We start from the raw sequence: 11,246 nt of genomic DNA, 5'->3' as shown, positions 1-11,246 counted from the left end.
CCGTACAAGGGGATGAGATAATTTCTCTTAATTGATAGGTATATTAAATCATTACATACATCAGTTTTCCGGTTATGGACAGTAACTGAACGTAATTATATGTATTAAATCCCATGGAGTGGTAGGATACCGGAAAATAGTTAAATCAATCGAATTTATATTGCTGAATAATATATGATAATTATTTAAGTAGGGTAAACCGTCAATTACTAGCCGCCGTTTAATAATTGCAGTGGCCAATAATTGACGAATTACCCTATAAGCACAATCGAAATAGGACAAAAGTCGAAATCGCTAGAAAAGTCACTAATATTGGGTATGTATGTTATTAAAAGGTTCTGATTTCATTTCCACGCAGTCTAATGTTTGAGGACTTCGGAGTACCGCCGCCATTTTGTTTGAAGACGTTTGACAATGTGTTTCAAAGGAGAATGGGCACTTTAGTATGGGCAGTGTCCCATGGATGTATACTGTTGAGATATATGTCGTTTTAAAGCTCTTAATCGTAGTATCATTTTATTGTATGGTACCAACCTTAGACAACTTGCAGGGACCGAGCTATATACAAAAAAAAGTTGCGCACATAAGCAGCATGAAATTGTGGTCCACGACAACATTAAGTTTAAAAACTTATTAAATTATACAGAAAAAAAGACTAGAGTCTCTGCGGAAAGAGAAGAGACGTGGAATGTATGGGGCCCAACGGACTATACATACATACCCACATACCAGGCCAGGAGTATGGAAACGCTGTTATCTTGAATATTTCATGTTTCTATTAGGTATTATTATTGTACAGGTGTACTTTTGATACAACCACATACTCTAAGGGCAGTTAGTATAAGTAGGCCCTAAAAAAATACTTTCATAGTGGTTTACTAACATTTTACGACTTTTCATTTTTCTTATAAAATACTTCAGCACGCAATGTATCACTACTTTGTTAGGGTTCCGTATCCAAAGGGTAAAAACGGGACCCTATTACTAAGACCAGGCGTGTCTCACTCCGCGATTTCATCGCTTTGCTACAGGTAGCTAAAAGTACATCCGTTCGGCCCCAATTTTGGGGTTTGCCATAAGCCGCGCGTGGCGGTGTCGCCACCTAGCGGCCATATCTGTGCTGATCGTAACAGACGCGTTTTGTTAGGGAGTGAGTCTTTTGTACCTAGTACCTACTATTATTTATTCTGTGCTAAGACTCAGCTGTCCGTCTGTCTATCCGTCTGTCTTTCTGTCCGTCTGTTCGGCTGCCTGTCTATCACCAGGCTGTATCTCATGAACCGTGATAGCTAGGCAGTTTAAATTTGTACAGATGATGTATTTCTGTTGCCGCTATAACAACAAATACTAAAAACAGAATATTATAAATATGTAAGTGGGGCTCCCATACAATATACGTGTTTTTTTTGCAGTTTTTTGCGTGAATGGTACGGAACCCTTCGTGCGCAAGTCCGACTCGCACTTGGCCGGTTTTATTTATTAAAAACGTCACTGTCACAAGAGTCACAACTGTCACAATATGAATGAATTGTAAAGAAATTTGAAAAAAAAAATACATGTCACCCTTTTTAATTGCCTTACAAAATGTTGAACTGGCAATTATCGTAACCAGAATTTGAATTATTTAAGTTCTTTTGAAATGTGCTATCTATTATCAATATTATCATTTTTACTCTGTTGTTTCCTTATCGTCAACGAGTAGCATAAAAATCCATCGCATGAAAGTCACAGTTTTTTATTGCCATAAGCGCTAGTTTCCATGTTTTTGGCCTGGGGGGCCTTTGTGGAAAAAATATACCATAGAGAAAACATTTGAACAAGCGGCTTTTTCGTCAACATCCCTTTGGGCAGATTCGCTTAGTGTGATAGTGGGGCGAACGAAACCCACATTTTACTTGACTGCGGTTAAACCAAAAAGTAGAGTAGTAGGTTTTAGTTAATGATTTAGGACACCATGTAGCCTAGGATCATCATCATCATCATCATCTCAGCCATAAGACGTCCACTGCTGAACATAGGCCTCCCCCTTTTTTGGGGGGTGAATGCCATAATCGCCACGCTTGGCAGGCGGGTTGGCGATCGCAGTCGAGTACACCGAATTTGAGGGACGCTGCTGCCCGTCCACCGGTGGTCTTGGACGTGGTTTAAGGACATACCCGGGTCCGGGTCCGGGTCCGGGTAACCTAGGATACTGAACGGATTACAAGCGACATATCGTTAGATTCCTCCGGATCTGCAGAATGTGCAGAAAACCGTGTATCAAGTCCTTATTCGTATCATAATGACTGTACAGTATTCCCGTGTTCTCACGTTACGTGGACGCATCACTGCAGCGTTTATGACTCCGTTCGAAATGCGAAACTCTAAAAATGTTTAATAGACAGTGGCAGTAGAACCCGGTCTTTTTATAGCCGTCGTTGCCACGTTGGGTTCTGAAAGTCGTTTTAAACGTTTTAAAACATCAAGTCCGCCATTCTTACGAAAGTATCGAATTGTGAAATTTGTTTGGTAGACATCCCGTAGGTAAATCTACAGGTTGGTTTCTGGGTCGTGATCCAGAACCACTTTTTCTGACTCTGTAAATGATCCACATTATCATATGGTAGTATTTGATTAAAAGATAATTACTTTAATTATTCTTATTTTTCAAGTAAAATTAATGTTATACTAAGTAATTATGGTCACCCTATGACTTTTGACATACGCTGTATGGAAAGCGACAAGACGTCACATCGAGTAGGGTCACCAAATTGTATGCAAAAATGTTTTTTTCCTACTTGTCATCTGAAAAATAATCATCATTATTGGTGATAAACAATAATTACCAACATCATTAGGCTCATCTTTGGATTCTGTATGATGTCTGGCTCTCTTGCTCCACGACCCCGAAATCATCCTGTAGTTTACTAGACTAAATACTTCCAAGACCGTTTCTGAATAAAATCCAAGGAGAATAAAGACTATTCAACCGTTCTATTTAAACTTTACCAAGGCTATTTATATGCTGAACTAAATGCTAATGGGCTTTGACAATTAACTGCTTTTGTGCTCTAAGTGGTGTTATTTTGCTTGTTAAGCGTACAATTAAATACTGTTTGTAGGTACGTAAATGTTTCATTTTATAGGTATAACTGATTAAAGAGATGTTATTTATGTTTAATTATCGATTAAATAAGTTAAATCTAGGCAACTGTTACTTTCCTGCGGTCCGCACATGTCAAAGCATCAAGCGCGTTAGACAAAATGTTCATTTCGTCAGGAGACAACCAAGACTCACTAATTACTACTACAAGTTCAGAGCCATAATAAATGTATTTTTTTTTAATAACAGCTTTACTTTTATTACGCAACTTCAGTTTTTATGTTCAAGACAGCGTCGAGTGCGTCGTTAAGTATATTAAATACAAATGGGCAGGCATTTATTTTAATAAATAAAAGAATATTCTTAATTGAAATTTGTGTTTTCATTAAGGAATTCCGTTTGCTACCTTTCGAATCCGACTGCATCATCTTAAGGTGCCTACTGCCTAGCCAACGTGCTAATCATTTACGATCCGCAGTGAAGGAAATGCATCTATCTCTGTCGCACTAACACGGAAGAGTGATAGAGAGAAATGACTACGATATGCTACGGGGCCTAAACGATTGGCACGTTTGGTAGGCACCCAGATCAGCCCCATGTTATTGCATTGTCATCGGAATTAAGTAGGTAAGTACTCCAAATTTCAACTGAACCAGATACCAGGGAAGTGGTTCATAGGTATTTAAGTTACAAAATTTAAAGGACACATGCAAATATACACAGTGAAGCTAAGTAAAATATATTTTACGTTTATTTAACTACACAAACGGGTCTACCGCGATATAATTTCATTGTTTTGCACGGAAAGACTTTCCGTGACCACAGCTGGTGCAACTCAGCTGAAACGTCGGAATTAAAGGTAAAAACAATGAAATTATATCGCGGTAGACCCGTTTGTGTAATTAAATATGTGTACAAAACGCGAGAGTTTAAAGTGTTATATTTTACGTTGCCTACTTATTATATATGTATTTATAAGTACTACAGTCTTTATGTGGCATTAAACGAATATTATTCTGTATGTTTGTATTTTCCCGTAATGGTATATTATATTGCAAAGTGCCTGTCAATGAGTTTGAAGAGCGGTCTGAAAGTTTCGGCCTCCGGGAGAACCTCCCGAACAATGCCCTGACATATCCCCTCGAGAAACATACATCCCTAACTCGTCAGTTATCTGATACGTTTACTTGAATTATAAACATTATAATAAACTATGCAGGTATATATGTAGGTAGAATTGTGGTCAAGGCCTCATTTAATATACGTAATAGCTACAAGTTTTAAGTTGACAGACGTTTACCGGCCACATTACTTTTTTCACAATTTGCGTTTTATTAACGTAGGTAATTAATTATGTTTGTAAACTCAGAACTCGACCGTACAATTCTACAAGTTACAGGTAGGCGCAGAAGCCTGGATTAGCGCCATAGACAAAAATTAAAAGGCAAATGTATAGTTTTAAACTCATAATTTAACAACTGTTTTATAAAGTACTTAATTTTAAAATACAATTTTAGTTTAGTACACTTGTAAGAAAAAATACCGACCATCTGGAGTCTTGTAACCACTGTTAAAGTATGTACGTATAAAAGCGGACATGGAGTGTTAAGGATGACTCACGTTAGACCGGGCCGTGTCCGGGCCGGAGCTTCCGGAGCTTCGTTTTCTATGGAAAGCATCACGTAATCGCCTGTCATGTCATAGAAAAGTATGCCCCGGAAGCTCCGGCCCGGACACGGCCCGGTCTAACGTGAGTCATTCTTTAAGCGGCTAAAACGATAGGTACTAACCATCATAACAAATCTTAAGAATGCCTTAAAACTATATCTTTAGCCTCATAACAATATTTTTTTATTGTTTTTTTACTAATTTATATTTATTCAATTTGCAACTATATAACTAGATATCGCCAATTCGTCATCGCTGAAATACTTGAACAGACAAATATTTGACAGAAATTTAATAACATATTCGTTTATTTCGAGTCGGTCAATTCCATTCAAAATGGGTCCATGCATTTTTGGAGCTCACTGTACATATAATATTACAATCAATTTAATTTATTACATTCAAAACAAACACGAAAGTAGAAGCATGTGAGCCCAAATTAATGGGTTTCTTAGAAATCAGTCATTTAAAGTGTTGCGGAAATGATAATAAAAATTTAGTTACTTTAAAGCCGCGAATAAAGTATTGGCCTATTACTGTAATTCTAGTAGGAGGCTAGCACGAGGCTAGTAAACGGCGGCCCGTAGCCGTAACGGCTAGTGTTGATAGCAACTTCCCCGCCGCGGCGCCAGATAACTGCTAGTTTAACGCAAATTTACCGTCTTCACGCCAATTTTACATCATAACTACTTCAAACTAGGCTTGTGTTCATTTTCAGACATAAATAAGTTACTTCAATTTTCAATTTTGTGGAAAACTAGGTATCTGAGTGTTCATGCACCATGATAATAGTTACATGTAGGCACGAGAAGAATGCAAGGTGTTAGAGTTAGACCAAGATAAGTCTAACAGGCAGTGCAAGTGTTACAAAACTCTTTTAATGAAAAAAGAAATCACATTTAAGTAATCGTTTTATCGAACAATTGAAGTTGTTGCTCAAACATTCAAGTCTCGTGAATTTATCAAAATAAAATGACATGAATTGTAACTATAGTTATAAATGGATCTTTTCAGTTTTACGCCTTTGAATCAGTAGAATAAATTATTTATTCGCTGATCTGTGAACCACTCAACAATTATATGATCTGAAAATGCTTTAGGTGTCTTGTTGTTACTGGAGATCAATGGCAGGCCCAAGATAAATCGCTCGCTATTTTCAGAGTGGATTTTTAACATAATAATTCATAATTAGTATAAATATGTTGATAATTGTTACTATATTGTTGATAGACTGGGTTGAAATATTTACAGCTTGATCTGTCGATTGGTAATCTATTTCTACTTATACGACAATGAAGTCTCTCAGTAAAAATAATCACAAGAACTAATTTCTGCTAAATATCCATTCTAATTAATAAATTATAGTTAAAAATAATCAAATTAACCTTAATGGATAATCCACTTATAGAGTTGCCTGTACATTCCTTTAATTTAACAGCGCTACTATGAAAGTTTAATGAGTTACCCCATCACAATCTATAACAAATTATCACTTAAGTATATTGGTATCATATTATTATGTTTTCTAGGCGTAGTTAGCACACACATTTACTAAATATGAGTAGAAACTCCGTGTGCATATAATGTTTTGGCGAATTGGCGTTTTAAATAATTTAATGCAAATAGTAGAAGAGCCGGCCGCAAATTTTCTAACCGACTTGATACCACGATGAAATGCACAATGGTTTCCCATAAAAGTGATGCTAAGTCCGAATTCGATAGTCTGCCACGGCGGAACTTGCCGAAAGTACGAAAAAGAAGGCCACTTCCGGTGCGAAAAAAGGGGGCTGATTTAACCCATCTGATACCGAAATAATAGTTATGGCAGCAGTTAGAAATTTACATGTAGACACATAAAAGCGAAGTCTGCCAGTATTTTTTTTGCCGGAAGTGCTTGGCAGACGCTCTCAAAGGTGGCCAACGGGACCCCTAATTTAACCCATCTGATACCACCATGAAACCAATTCCAGTCGGTAGGTATGAACCCTCATGTCAGGAATATATAAGTCTGCCAAGGCTTTTCCTGCCGAAACACCTTGGCAGACGGGATTATGTAAGCAAGGTCGGCATCGGTTACCCTACACTAACCCATCTGATACCACCATGAAACCAATTCCAGTCGGTAGGTACGAACCCCCATTTTAGGAATATATAAGTCTGCCAAGGTTTTTCCTGCCGAAACACCTTGGCAGACGAGATTATAAACAAGATGACCATCGGTTACCGTACACTAACCCATCTGATACCGCCATGAAACCAATTCCAGTTGGTAGGTATGAACCCTCATTTCAGGAATTTATAAGTCTGCCAAGGCCTTTCCTGCCGAAACACCTTGACAGACGAGATTATGTAAGCAGCATCCACATACGAGGGATCCGTATTTTGGGATTATACAGATTACGGACATTATTAATAGCTGTAGGCTTATTTATTACTTTACGCTTATACATATTTGTATATAATTATGTTACTAATAAAATATATTTATAATTTATTAAACCTAAACTTAATACATTGGGAATTCATTACCTGCTTACGGCAGTAGTAGGGATAAGTGGGTGAGTTCTGGCTCACTGAGCCAGGCCAACAGTCCCTCCCCCTTTTTTCCCTTGTTGAGGCCCTGCAACCTTGCCTTGAACACAAACTAATGTCATTGTAGCTCGAATCTAACCTAATCTATTTTTATTGCTTTTAGATTATTTCAATTATCTACTTTTGCAAAGTTAAAGGTTGAAATCTCTATTTCGCAAAATGGAATTTTAATGTGACTTTAATGTATGTGCAGTCTACTTAGTAATTGGGTTTAAAGATATAAAAACACACATTTTATTTCCTATCCTAAGTTTATTCAAATAATATTCTGAACATATATAGTAATTAGACTGGTCATATTTTTTATAAAATCGATTTCGACTGGCAAAGCATATTACTTTTTGGCAACCGGGTTTTTTAACCTAATTAGACCCCGCTGAATCCTAATTTGCCGGTTGCTCGATCGAAATCTTGACATGACATTAAAGGTCCCTTTTTTTCGTTTTTCGTAAATAACTCTTAAACGGTGGCACATAGCAAAAAATGTTCTATTACATAAGTATTCTGCATAAAATTGCCTACAAGAAAGATTCAGTACAATTTTTCGCTAGGATCAATATTCAAAGAGATTTTAACGTGGGAAATTTAATTATAATCACTTCTAAGGTCCCGTTTTTTAGGTTTTCGTAAATAACTCATAAACGGTGGCCAATATCAAAAAATGTTGTTAGATGTTAATAATCTACAAAATTTTGAACAAAAAAGATTCAGTACACTTTTTGTAGGGATCAATATTTAAAAAGATAATAAAGAGGGAAAGTTAATTATAATAAATTCTAAGGTTCCTTGTTTTTATTTTTTCGTTAATAATTTGAAAAGTATGACTCATAGCAAAAAAAAAAAATCTTATACATAAATAATAAACGTAAAATTTCCTACAAGAAACATGCAGAACACTTTTCGCTAGGATCAATATTTAAAAAGACAAAGCAGCGGGTAAGTTAATTATAATCAATTTTAAAGTCCCTTTTTAGTTTTTTGTAAATAACTCGTAAACGGTGTCCCATAGCGAAATAGGTTTTTAAGAATAAATTATCTACATAAAATTTCCTCCAAAAAACATCTAAAACACTTTTCTCTAGGATCAATATTTCAAGCGATATTAAAGGAAGAAAGTTAATTACAATCAGTTCACATGTCACTTTTTTTTAGTTTTTCGTAAATAACTCGTAAACGGTGGCCCGTTGCAAAACAATATTCTACATAAATATTAAACATAAAATTGTCCACAAAAAAGGTTCTGTACACTTTTTCGCTACGATCAATATTTAAAGAGATATTAAAGGGGGTAAGTTAATTATAATCAATTTCCAGGTCCCTATTTTTAGGATTTCGCAAATGACTCGTCATAGCAAAATAAGTTCTTAATGTTCTTGTAAATAAATAATCGATATAAAATTTTCTACGAAAGACATATGGAACACTTTCCTCTTTTTAGGGTTCCGTACCTCAAAATGAATAAAAACCGGCCAAGCGCGAGTCGGACTCGCGTTGCAAGGGTTCCGTACATTACCCAATTTTTAACAGTGTATTTTATATATGTGAAACGCGAGTGAATTGCCTTTAAAAAACCTGTAGGGATCGGTTTAAAAACTATAAGTAATGTCCGACTCGCGCTTGACTGCATAATTCTAATAGGTTTTCCTGTCATCTATAGATTCTATTCTGTGTATCTTTTCAAAATTTTAGACCCAGTAGTTTCGGAGATAATAAAGCCCCCTTCCCCAAACTAAAACATTAAAATACAAAAAAATACCACCATCATCATCATCAAACATCAACATTTATTCAGCAAATAGGCCACAAGGGCACTTTTACACGTCAACATTGAATTTACATAAAAGCAAAAATAATAACATCAACAATTTTATAAAATAAAACTAACAATTCAATCTAACGTATTACAATTACTAAGAGATGTATATGGTCTCTTAATGTCGAATTACATACAAAATACAGATAAAAAAACACACACAAAAAAAATCTATAATATTTAGAGGTGTAAATGTCTCTAGGTGTCAGAACTATAAGATTATATAGTTTATCAAGTTATCCTTAGAGATGTATAAGGTCTCCAAGAGTCAATATCCTGTATAATTAATACATTCATTAAAAGAAAAGAAACATACGAGAACAGAATGAGGCGTCTCACTGTAATTAATTAATAAAAGTTACTAAGTATAGTATATATAGCTAATAGCTCGTGTTAGCTTAACAGACCAGTCTCCACAAACAGCACCCGTTCACGAGTATGACGCGTATCTCAGCCATCGCCTCCCTCAACCTTCATTCGGGAAAGTGGCGACCCGATCAACAACGCCACCGTAAGCAAAGACTTTTAAGCGAGCATGACATGTTCAAGCTACCGGCCTATATTAATATTAAAATAGTAATAACATGTAGCTGTAAGACACGGCATTTTGTGCTCATATGTTACATAAAAAGACAGTAATATAGCTTCACATAATTACTAGCCTAAGTTGACTTAGAGATGTAAAGGTCTCTAAGTGTCAGAAACATTAAAAATATAGGTAAGTATGTACAATCAAAAATAAAAATCAAATAAATAAATATGTACTTAGAGATGTATAAGGTCTCCAAGTGTCCAAAACTAAAATTAAATTAAACAATATAATCAAGCGAGAACATCATTGTCTCATGTGTCAATTCTACTGGACACTAGCATATTTAATTCACAATGTAAAAAAAAACAATATTTATTTAATTCTTATTATACTAATGAAATCAAGCTACCGGCTTAAAAGCATCTCTATCGTTTATAAAATCATTTACAGTGTAGTACGCCTTACGTAACAAGGAGTGCTTAATGTGCGACTTAAATTTATGAAGTGGTAAATTCACTACATCAGTGGGGACTTTGTTATAAAAACGTGTACAGTTCCCGACGAAAGACGTACTAACCTTACGGAGGCGGTGGGCGGGCACAGCAAGTTTATGTTTGTTTCTAGTGTTATAGTTATGGATATCACTGTTAACCTTGAATTCGTGGATGTTTTTCCGAACATACATAATATTCTCTAGTATGTATTGAGATGCAACGGTAAGAATGTTAACTTCTTTGAATTTCTCTCTTAGGGATACTCGAGCGCCCAGTCCATAGATGGAACGTACAGCTCGTTTTTGCAGCACAAATACCGTCTGAATATCTGCCGCTTTTCCCCACAACAGAATTCCATAAGACATAACACTATGGAAGTAACTAAAGTATACCAGCCTGGCCGTCTCTACGTTTGTCAGCTGTTTGATTCTCCTCACTGCATAGGCTGCTGAACTAAGTTTTCCGGCTAGAGTGCCTATATGTGCATGCCATTGCAGTTTGGAGTCTAGAGTGACTCCCAGGAAAACAGTTCGGTCCTCAAATTCCAGCGTATCACCTTTTATTTTAATCTTGCTGTTATTTACCTGCTTGACGTTAGGTAGCGTAAACTTGATGCATTTGGTTTTCTTGGCGTTCAAAAGCAAATTGTTTGCCGTAAACCAGTTTACAATGGTAGATAGCGCGTCATGAATGCTCTCGAAGCTATTTTCCTTTCTGTCCACTTTAAATATAAGGGAAGTGTCATCTGCAAATAACACTATATCATGTCTATCTTGCACAACTTTTGGTAAGTCATTAATGTATACCAAGAACAGGAAGGGACCAAGAATTGAACCTTGAGGCACTCCGAGGGCTACCGGGGACCCCGCCGATTGAGTTCCATTAATAACTACTCGCTGAGTTCTATCCGAAAGGTACGATGAGACCAGGTCAAGGGCACTAGCTTTTATCCCATAGCGGCTTAATTTTCTCTTTAAATTTTCGTGATCAACGCAATCAAATGCCTTTGACAGATCACAGAAAATTCCAACAGCATCTTGAGCTTTTTCCCAAGCATCAAAGATG

General features: G+C 36.2%; 1 long non-coding RNA gene across 1 annotated transcript in view; it reads right to left on the bottom strand.

The window, feature by feature from the left end:
* Positions 1-2,643: 2,643 nt before the first annotated feature.
* The window catches only part of LOC134675772 (uncharacterized), a 95,988-nt gene continuing 87,385 nt past the window's right edge, over positions 2,644-11,246 (bottom strand). The window contains exon 2 of the long non-coding RNA XR_010099788.1: positions 2,644-2,896. This is a non-coding gene — a long non-coding RNA (uncharacterized LOC134675772). The remainder of the gene's footprint in view (positions 2,897-11,246) is intronic.

The sequence above is a fragment of the Cydia fagiglandana genome, chromosome 2 (assembly GCF_963556715.1).
Source record: "Cydia fagiglandana chromosome 2, ilCydFagi1.1, whole genome shotgun sequence".
In the NCBI taxonomy this organism is placed as follows: Eukaryota; Metazoa; Arthropoda; class Insecta; order Lepidoptera; family Tortricidae; genus Cydia; species Cydia fagiglandana.
Note: the sequence above shows the minus strand (reverse complement) of the source record. Positions and strands in the feature narration are given on the sequence as shown.